This window comes from Xyrauchen texanus, chromosome 11, assembly GCF_025860055.1.
Source record: "Xyrauchen texanus isolate HMW12.3.18 chromosome 11, RBS_HiC_50CHRs, whole genome shotgun sequence".
NCBI classification, from domain to species: Eukaryota; Metazoa; Chordata; class Actinopteri; order Cypriniformes; family Catostomidae; genus Xyrauchen; species Xyrauchen texanus.
Genome location: NC_068286.1, coordinates 12290081 through 12301168, shown reverse-complemented (window position 1 = coordinate 12301168; position 11088 = coordinate 12290081). Strand labels below are relative to the sequence as shown.

Below are 11088 nucleotides of genomic sequence, written 5' to 3'. Positions count from 1 at the left end.
AAGCAGAGTGAAGCTGCGTACACACTGCCAGCGACATCGCGCGTGACAGCGACTCCATCCCATTCATTTTCAATGAGAGCACAGCGACTTCCAGTGACACGAGCTGTCGCGACTGTTGGCGACTAGATGTGGGTGTGTCCAGCGACGCGACAAAGTTGAGACAAGTTCAACTTTATTCAAATGAAGAGCGACTAACGGAAGCGACAGCCAATAGGAGAGAAGACGGGAGAGCTCACGTGATCCTTCTCTCTCTCTCTCTTTCAGCTCCTGCAGTAACGGAAAGATGGATGAAAGGCTAATTCTTGCTGTTAGCAATTTTCCAGTGCTCTATGATATGGATATGGTATATCCAGCCGCAGCTCTTGCACCAGCCGGTGGTACTCGCCGTGCTGACTCCGAGATTTAATGGTTTTGTGGACCCAGACAGACCGGCGTTTGCGCAGATAAACAGCCGCTATAGCAAAGAGCACGCCTTGTTTCTCATTCATCTTTGATATAAAGCATTGTATGTACTGAGTCCATTCATATTTAGTCTTTTCCCTCCAAAAATTTGCTTTTAGCGCCAAGAAAAGTGATTTGCTGTCAAGAGCAATGGAATGACATCCGTGAATGTCATTTATAAACGTTACTAGGCAACCAGTAGTGGGAACGCCCACTAGCGACTTCACCGCCAGCCACTGGCGACCTGCAGCGACAAAGTCGCTGGCAGTGTGTATGCAGCTTGAGACTGATTAATAATAGAGAACAACATTCGGGTTCTGTAAGTAAAAATCTTAGTAAAGATCTAAGTTAAGATCTATCGTGAGCTTAAAGTTTGTTAATTAATGGTAGATGCTGCCGTTAAAGCCATCAGTCTGCATTTATTTCAATATTAGTTTTAGAAATGTCTTTAATTACAGAATTTCTGCTGAAGAACTACACTACCCATGATCCTGAGGGTAAATGCTCCACCAGTAAGAGAATTGTGGCCAACAAAGTTCCTGCCCCCAATACCCACACTTGCGGTCTTTGCCACTTGAGTGTGCATGCACGTAAAAGGAAGTAAGTGTTCAAGACTGACCCATGTCTGAAACATGTCAAAGCTCAGTGCAAATAACCCACACTAAATCCACACTAGCGTGAATACCGCTTCGGAGTGGTCTTTCAGGCTAAGTGTATCCCAGTGTTCATCACATTCAGGAGCCCACACCCCACCTGCCCAAGCGATCGGTGTATAATCGCCATGATGATGTCAAGCAAAGATTTTCAATACAAGTTTATTATTAGAATCAGATAGTGAAACATAAATGAAGCACATATTTATTTTAGTATAAATGAATATTTTCAACATTATATAAAGTGTTTGGGATGACTTAATAGCAGCATCATAATTACAAAATATTACTTATGTGTATATTTATATATCTCTTCGTTATCCTTCTCGCCCAATAATCATCTTATTTTGTGTGGCATACAATATACAGTCTAGTAAATGATGTTTTATAATTTATTAACTACTACCATGGTTTCTTTGAAATATACATTTTAATGTTTTTTATTTGTTGTATGAAACCAAGTACTGATAAGTTGTGTAAAGCAGTCTTTGGTTGTTTTATATAAATGACAAGCCAAAGCATATAATTTAAATGGTTTGTATTAGATATTAATGGATCACACAGGTTTATAGAACACATCTTTATATTATTTATTTTATTAAGTTTTATGCAGTGTATTGAGAAACAAAGTAGAAAGAAATTACTTATATTTAATATTTTACATCAATTTTACCATTACATTTTTATGTGCAAATTTTTGAAAATCAAAATGAGTAAAAATAATTAACTTTTACAATTATTTTCACACAATAAAAACATTATAAAAAATGTACTTAAATATTTTCTACAGCATAATGCACTTCCAAATACCAGTAGTGTATTAATAAATGAAAAGATGGGTAATATTTTATTTATCATGTTAAGCATGCTATAACAGTCACCGCTTCCAAAAAATCTTCCATCAGTCTTCAGCTGAGTGAAAGACAAAAACAGCTGTCGCATCGAAACCAGCACCAACATGGTTAAGTCTACGAGTGTCCCAACGCGCAAAGTTCATACACACACTTCATGTCTACTTGCACTCTAGTGGCCAAACACTGTAAATACATAAGACAAGTGGGTAAGTAGTCAAGACCAAAACTGCAAGTGGGGGTATTGGGACCAGGCCAAAGTGTCCCAAGCAAGCTCTGCAGTGACTGCCCATTGTCATGACTGTGTATGATGCAATCTACTTCCTACACTCTCAAACTACTCAAATATATGCAAATATCTATATTGCAGTAAAATTATAATATATTGTTTACTTATAACCAACAATTATATCAATGTTTTTATAGTTTACCATTTTTTTATTTGATTACATCATCCGCAATGCCTCATGTGATTGTAGTTCATGCCCTTATTAAAGGCATTTAATACAGTCTGGCACCTTTGCCTTTTTGTCTGATTCTCAAATACTTATTTTCAAATAAAAAAAAATTATGTTTTTAATTAACGCAGAGCTGGTTTGTTTGGTTCATGGCTCAGAACTTTTTTTAGAGTCTAAGGATCCTATGGCTATGTTCTGCAGGCAGACTATCCACACTATTATTTGCAAGTGATCAAATCAGATTTGCTCGTTCAGACATAACCAACCTATCTGCATGGGTTGCATCGGTAATGACGTAGGTATACCCACGAGACGATGCTTTCAAAACAGATTTGGGGAAAATGGAGGTGCATCATCTTGCTCTCCAAATATGCGCCCTGTCCAGTCACGGTGCAGAACTCCTCCATCGCACAAGAAAAACTCAGTGACGGAAGAGAAATATTGTGATTTTCCATGCTGCAGTCACCGATTTTTTATGTCATTGTTGTGTGTCGTGTTAAGAGTGACGCAAAAGATAATTTGAGATCCGAATTGAGCAGCACGAGCGTCCGTACTAAGACGCATCTGAAAAAATCAGATTTCAATCGCATTTGAAACCACCTCCCGATGTGGTTTGAATCAGATTCACAAAAAGTTTTTTTGCAGTCCAGACTATCAAAAACTCATCTGGATACAATCTGGATATGCAAAAAATCTGATTTTTAGTGGCAGTCTGAACAAGGCCTATGAAAAACCCTTTGGAAGAAATTAACAGTAGAAATACGTCTATCAGGAAGACTCGCAGACTTGCGTGAAATTGAAGATGACATTTATTTGATAAATATAAAACAGAAAAGTAATGTCTCTCTTTGGCGTAGGCCCCGTCAGGTGGTCAGAAGTTGTAGTACTCAGAACCGTCTTATCCTGCCGGAAATAGGAGGCAGGGGCGAGGAGCCTACCCCGTGCAGGATAGGACTCAACTGATGGTGGTGGGGAGGTGGAGGTTGCCGTGTTAGCACACTGAAACAGCAATGTGATAGATTATGAACAGACTTATAAAGCAATGGCTTACATGTGATTGGCTGGGAATTACCCAGCTAATGGTGTGATGATGAACAGCTGCTAGTCTTCCACTAGTCTTCTCGAACTATGCTGCGCTTACATTTCCAGGACAAAAACGCCTGAAAAAGAGAGCACTGTTGCACTCTATACACATTTGGCTGGACAATCAAAAAATGTTGAAGCCATTTTTCTTAGTTTCACTTTTTCCGTGGTTACTGCATTTGCAGGCGAGTCTTACTGCCACTTCAAACTTGTGAACAAGCAATGCTTGGAGGAGCACAGGTACAGACATTTTACTAATACAAATAAACTGCTGCTATGGTCTACTGGATCTCAGTGCTCTCAATGGCATCTTTTTTCAAGTGAGAGAGGTCCATTCTTTGGGCTGAGCCAGGCAGACCTATTCTGCAGCCCATGATCATTAGGAAAGCACTATGGAAAGAGCGGTTAAAGAAACCGTAGAGGAAAGGGTTTAGAGAGGAATTGATGTATCCCAACCACAGGAACACATCCCATATCACACCAGCAGTGTCATACTCAATGAAAGAATCAACAATATTGACAGTAAAGAAGGGGAGCCAGAAGAGAAGGAAAACTCCCATTATGATGCCTAGTGTTTTGGCCGCTTTCCTTTCCCTCCTTATAGATTTGCGTTGTTTTTGCTTCTTACTTGAGTCCTTGCCCACACCTGCAGCCATCTGTACCTGCATGGCACATATCTGCATAGCCTGCCGCTTGGCTGCTTTATATATCTTCCAGTAGGCCACCAGCATGGTCACCATCGGCAGGTAGAACGCAACAAGGGAGGCCATGACAGCATAAATGTGGTTCACCAAGAAAACGCACATGTTCTTAGGTAAAGGATCATCTACACCAAGCTTGTGCAGCCCAAGGAGGATAGGACCAAATGAGATCAATAAAGGCATGGCCCAGCAAACCACAATAAGCAGAGCCACACGTTTATGGGACATCTTAAATGAATATAATAATAATAATAATAATAACTTTATTCTTATATAAGCCTTTTAAAGCAGCTTCTCAAGGCGCTTTACATAATAAAACAAGCAAAACAAAAATACATCACAGAAAAAAAAAAAAAAAACAAGATAAAATACAATAAAATAAAAGTCAAATAAAAGCTAGCCTAAAAAAATGCGTTTTCAATAAAGATTTGAAATTACTTAAAGACTGTGCATCTCTAATATTTGAAGGGAGTGCATTCCAAAGTCTAGGAGCATAGGATGAGAAAGCCCTATCCCCTACAGTACGCAACCGAGTCTGTGGGACTGCCAATAGACCAGCTTGTGAAGAGCGTAAATGACGCTTGGGTGTGTATAAAGTTAAAAGCGCAGACAAATACTGCGGTGCCAGACCATGCAGTGCCTTATATGTGAGCATAAGTATTTTAAAATCGACTCAGAACTTGACCGGAGCCAGTGCAAAGACTTTAAAATAGGTGTAATATGCTCATTTCTTCTGATTCCAGTCAAGATCCTAGCAGCAGAATTTTGAACACATTGTAATTTGTTCAGTGTGGTTTTTGGAACTCCAGCAAGAAGTGCATTGCAATAGTCAATGCGAGAAAAACTAAAGTATTGATAAGCCTTTCAGTCACAGAGAGGGATAACATAGAGCTGAAGTCTGGCAATATTTCTGAGATGAAAATAAGAGTTCTTAACAATGTACCGCACATGAGAGTCGAAGGACAGACTAGAATCAAATATAACTCCCAAGTTTTTTAACTTAGTCTGTGCCTCCAAGTCAGTCCCATCTATGTTCAGAATTAGTGAACCAGCCTTACTGAAGCTGATGAGGAGTGCCAATAAGCAAGAACTCAGTCTTATCATTATTTAGACACAAAAAATTTTGAGACATCCATGTTTTTATCTCAGAAATACAGTGTGTTAAAAAAGAACATCCAGATTTTGACCAGGCTTAGAGTGAATATAAATCTGAGTGTCATCTGCATAACAGTGATAATTAAGTCCAAGTGATCTTAGTAGCAGTCCGAGTGGAAAGATGTAAATGCTAAAAAGTAAGGGACCAAGAATTGAACCTTGGGGAACACCCGTACGGACAGAACCAATCTCAGACCGAAAACCATTCATACAAACAAACTGTTTACGATGCGAGAGATAAGATCTAAACCAGGTTAATACAGTCTCAGAAACACCAAAGACATTTTCCAGACGGTTTAGTAGAAGATTGTGATTAACAGTATCAAAAGCGGCACTAAGATCGAGAAGGATAAGAATGGAAAGAGAACCAGAATCTGAGGCTATTAACAGGTCATTGGTGACCTTAACCAAGGCTGTCTCAGTACTATGAAATTTTCGAAACCAGACTGAAGGGGCTCAAAAAGATTATTTACTGAGAGATGACTATGTAGCTGCAAAGCCACAACACGTTCCAAAATTTTTGCCAGAAAAGGAAGATTTGATATAGGGCGATAGTTATTTATGTTATCCAACTCTGCATCACGCTTCTTGAACAGGCGTTACAGCAGCAGTTTTCAATGCTGCAGGGACAACACCAGAACACAAAGATTCATTGACAATGCCAAGAACAACTGGACACAATGAATCAAAACAGGATTTAAACAGGCTTGTAGGGAGGGATCAAGTATGCAATTGGTAACTTTCATACCTGTTACCACCCTAGTAAGCAGCTCAGAGTCAACTTCAGAAAAGATAGTAAAGGATGTGCCAAAGAAAGAAGGCAAGCGTAGTATAGAAGAGGAAACCGGTATAGCATGAATCATTTTGTAAACATTTTCAATTTTAGAGCTAAAAAATTGAGAAAATCATTACACACCTGATTTGAAACAGGCAGAGAGATGCCAACATTGGCTGTAAGAAGCCTATTTATAGTATGAAATAGATGTCTTGGATTACTTAGATTATCATCAATTATCTGGGAAAAATAAACAGACCTAGCAGACTCAATTTCAGATCTATATTCCGCCAAGTGATCTTTCCAAGCCTGGTAAAATACATTCAGGCCCGAGTTACGCCACTTACGCTCCATTTTACGGCAAGCTTTTTTCTTAAAGCGCAGGTCATCATTATACCATGGGGCATAACGAGAAAAAGAGACTCTGCGTGACCTCAAGGGAGCAAAAGAATCAAAATTAGAGGCAAGAACAGCATTCAAATGTAAAATCTTATCTTCCAGATGAGATGACTGTGGACCACTAAGACAGGAAACAACAGAGTCTGCAAAATCTGACGGATTAATTGATTTCCATTTACGAAAATGAACAGAATGTGAAGAAGACGTAGAAGGAAAAGGCAGTTCCATATTAAAAAGATTGCCAGATGATCAGAAAGACCAATATCAACTGTGCACTGATGTGATATAATTGCTTGGTTTGCAATCACAAGGTCTAATGTATGACCTTTGTTATGTGTAGGACCACTGATAAACTGTTTAAGATTAAAACAGTCTAATAGAAATAGGAAGTCTTTTGCCATCGCACAGTCATTTTCATCAATGTATATGTTGAAATCCCCTAGAATGAGGATTCTCTCAAATTTGTAACACAACATTGACAACAAGTCAGCAAAGTCAGTCATAAAAGCTTCATTTGCCTTTGGTGGTCGATAGACAGTAGCGATGGTAATTGCCTTTGGAGCAGAAATATTTAAAACAAGGCATTCAAAAGATGAGAACTGTGGTACACTCACGGCGCTGATGTTAGATTGCAGATTATGAACCACAATAATTCCACCACCTCAACCAGTAGATCGCGGTAAATCAAACAGTCCATACCCCTCAGGAGTGATCTGGTTGAAGAGGAGACCGTCATTTTGTTTATGCCATGTTTCAGTTAAAAACAATAGGTCCAGTTTTCGCTCTGCGATAATGTCTGATAAAAGCAGGGCTTTATTGTTTACTGAGCGTGCATTAAACAACCCAACATTCACGGGGCTTTGGTACATCACAGAGTGCAACTCCGACCGAACAAACGAGGATAGATTACTCAGGACTGCACCAGTACGAGACACGCTTTTAGCATGACGCCAACACATTGGCACGCAGATGTTGCTAAAAGGAAAGAGGTCATATCTACGGCCAAAACTCCGATGAATGTACCGTCTTCGTCTCAGCAGACCGGCGTTTCGACAGAGTGCATAAACATCTTTTTGTAAGTAGTAGTTTTGTTTTAAGTTCAGCAACTGGTGTGCAGTGTACCTTAAAGCCATGCTTCTTGGATCCAGGATCGCAACAGTCTCAAGGCAGCGAAAGTTCAAAGTAAGGCCACAGGGAATATACCAAGGGATTGCAGACAGTTTAGTAGCGGTCAAAGGTAATGCAGCTCAGATGGAAGATAGAGGCCGTGCAGAGCATCACGTCCAAGCTGGAGTGAATGTGGCAAAAGGTAGGGCCAAAATGCCAGCATCCTTCCCCTGTTCTAAACATACTGTACGGCATGACCACCAACCCCACCAGGAAGTCAGCGACAGCCAGAGACATGACAAAATAGTTAGTGGGAGACTGCAACTGTTTGAAGTAAGCAATGGTGAGTATCACCAGGAAGTTGCCAACAACGGTGGAGATGATCCCAGCGATGATGAAGACATAGAGGGTGACTCGGGAACCAGAGCCTCTCAACGTGGCACAGAGCTCAAAGTCAGAGTCGAGTGAAATGTTGCTCGCTTCCGTCCATTCTGAGGAGTTTGCCATGCTTTTCAACCTGGTGATAAATGAGACAAATGCATTCAAGATTTATCTCATGATTGTTGGCTCTGTAAATGTTTTGCTTGCTCTAACATCATCCTGTTTTTAAAATAAACTTTTTAGAAGACTAAATGGACAAATATGGTTGTGTGACCTTTGTTGAGCTTTTATTGCCATATACTGAGAAATTAGGCCAAAAAAATTCAATACAGAATAATAATCTTTCGATTTCACCATTAATAATTTTGCTAAGTGACAACTGCCCCTGTAACTCCTATAAGGCTGGGAAAAGCCAAATCTTCCATAATATTTGTAATCTTTTTGATCTGGCCATCTTCCAAGAATATTAAATAGCCTCTCAACTTAACCTTGTGCCAAAAATGGTATCCCTGCAGCGTGCCCCATTGTAACCTTGGGATAATATCTAATGTGTATACCTAAAATGCCATCAGCATTGTTAGAGTTCAACTTTGTCCCTGTTGGCATGTGGGCAAAAACAAAAAATACGTTTTGAATGCATGCAATCTGATAAGTATTTTTGTAATACCTGTGTGTCAGAACTTACCTTCATTTTTATTAAGGCAATATTCACACTTTGAATTTGATTTGTTAATGATTTGATTTGTAGAGGTATTTTTGTATTTTCATGAGGGCATATATCTTTTTTCTAACCATTTAAAACAACAAGTTCATTAATAAAAATGTATTACCTCTTAAAATCAACTCAAATATGTATAATTAGGACTATAATTGTAAAAACTATATCAGATGTGACAAATAAAATGTAGAAGCATTCATTACGAGGGCATTTATACACATACGTTTTTGTAATTTTTGGTGGTGGAATTATTTTTTCAGGGTTCCCCTTGATTCTGACCCTGGTGTATTAGTTATAACACTAATGAATAAAATACTTGAAAAAAAAATGACATAATTCAGATGTAGGGAATACATCATTCATTGCACTTACTTCATGTCAAATGAAAATGTAAACACAACCACAATGAATTCTCTCAGATCCAGCCAAGCAGAAGGGAGTGTAATTTTCCTGCGAATGACAGTCATGTTCCTTATGCCCGTGAAAGAAACTGAAAACAACATCTGGGGATGTTTGGCAGAGAGGGGAAAAAAAAAGGCAAGTGCAGAAGAAGGGTTTTACTTCAGTAACAATAAAAATTTAATTAACACCAATGGGAACGCATGACAGAGGAAGGAACTGCTTGGTATTTTTCTTTTCCCTGCCACTATCACAAAAAAAATTAAATTCTTTTAGAATGTAGTTTTCTCTGTGTATCAGGCCATTTCCACACTAGTGTGTTTTTGTTTGAAAATTGATTGATTTTGCTACATTTATGTCTCTCATCCACATAGGAACAGTGTTTTCCTCCACAGAAAACGTATCGGTTACCTAACGTAACCTCGGTTCTCTCTAGATGAGGGAACGAGTATTGCGTAAGCTAGCTTACGCTACGGGAAAGATTCATCTTTTCTGAGATATTGAAGCCAAAAAATTATCCTTAATTTTTGTATCCATTGTCAACGCAGTGCGGCAGCTGCAGACCTTGAGCGGGCTAGCTAGCGAGCTCATAGGTTGCTCTGCGGCAACTGCTGCAGCCTATAGACGAGCTTGGGCGAACTCGCGATCCAATGAGAGGCGTCCGCGCTCACTGCAACAAAGCCCGCCAAAATGGGCGTGACTAGAGTGCATATAAGCGTAGTTCGTAGGCTGGAACCATGGTTTTCATTGACTGAAGCGAAAAGTCGCCAGTGGCGCGAAGCACGGCCGGCTACGCAATACTCGTTCCCTCATCTAGAGAGAACCGAGGTTACGTTAGGTAACCGATACGTTCTCTTACGAGAGGTTCTCTCGTATTGCGTAAGCTAGCTTACGCTCACGGGAACCCATTGTCAACGCCGTGCGCCAAGCATCCACTGTATGAGCACCAGGGAATTAAGGGGGACCCGTGGGAGCCCTTATGAGTGGGGAAATAATATTTGGCCGGCAAGAATGCGGGTCATTGATTGTGTAATACATAAGCACATAGTGGGAAGGGAACGACAGAGCGGCGGTGCCGGTCTGTGTGGAATGTGTCCCATCAGTGCAGCTCACCAGGTGAGCTGTAGCGTATTAAACTGCTAGTAGTTTTGCCTGCAGAGCGGGCACTTCCATATTGTAAAATCTGACAAAGGTGGAGGGGAAGTCCATCCCGCTGCCACACATATGTCGTGAATGGAAATCCCGCTGGACCATGCCCACGAGGATGCCATGCCTCTAGTGGAGTGAGCCCTAATGCCCAACGGGCATGGCAGGTCTTTTGACGCGTATGTAGCAGCAATAGCGTCCACTATCCATCTAGATAGTGTCTGTTTCGAGGCGGTGAGACCTTTGGTGCGCCCTCGAGCGAAACGAAAAGCTGCTCAGAGCGTCTGAAAGCGGCGGAGCGCGCAGTATACAATCTCAGTGCTCTGACCGGGCAAAGGAGATTGGCGTCGCGTTCGCTAACGGAGTGCTGGCAGCGCCGATAGGGAAATGACCTGTGCTCTGAAAGGAGTACCGATCACCTTGGGAACATAGCCGTGTCTAGGCTTTAAAATGACCTTGGAGTCACTTGGTCCAAACTCAAGACACGCAGCGCTGACAGACAGCGCGTGAAGGTCTCCCACACGTTTGACTGATGACAGGGCAGTCAGAAAAACGGTTTTGAGTGAAAGGTATTTCAAATCCACGGATTGAAGTGGTTCGAAAGGGGGCTTTCATAGTTTCGAGAACTATAGAAATATCCCAGATAGGAACCGATGGGGGGCGCGGGGGTTCATCCTTCTAGCTCCCTGAGGAAGCGGATGACCAGCTCGTTTTTACCCCATGACTGGCCGTGCAGGGGTTCAGCGAACGCCGCAACGGCCGCCACATACACTTTGAGCGTGGATGGGGATCTGCCCTTATCCAGCAGCTCTTGTAGAAAT

At 40.9% G+C, this 11088-nt stretch overlaps 1 pseudogene; it reads right to left on the bottom strand.

The window, feature by feature from the left end:
- Window positions 1-3767: 3767 nt before the first annotated feature.
- Window positions 3768-9189, bottom strand: LOC127652109 (5-hydroxytryptamine receptor 4-like; annotated as a pseudogene).
- Between the last annotated feature and the right edge of the window lie 1899 nt (window positions 9190-11088).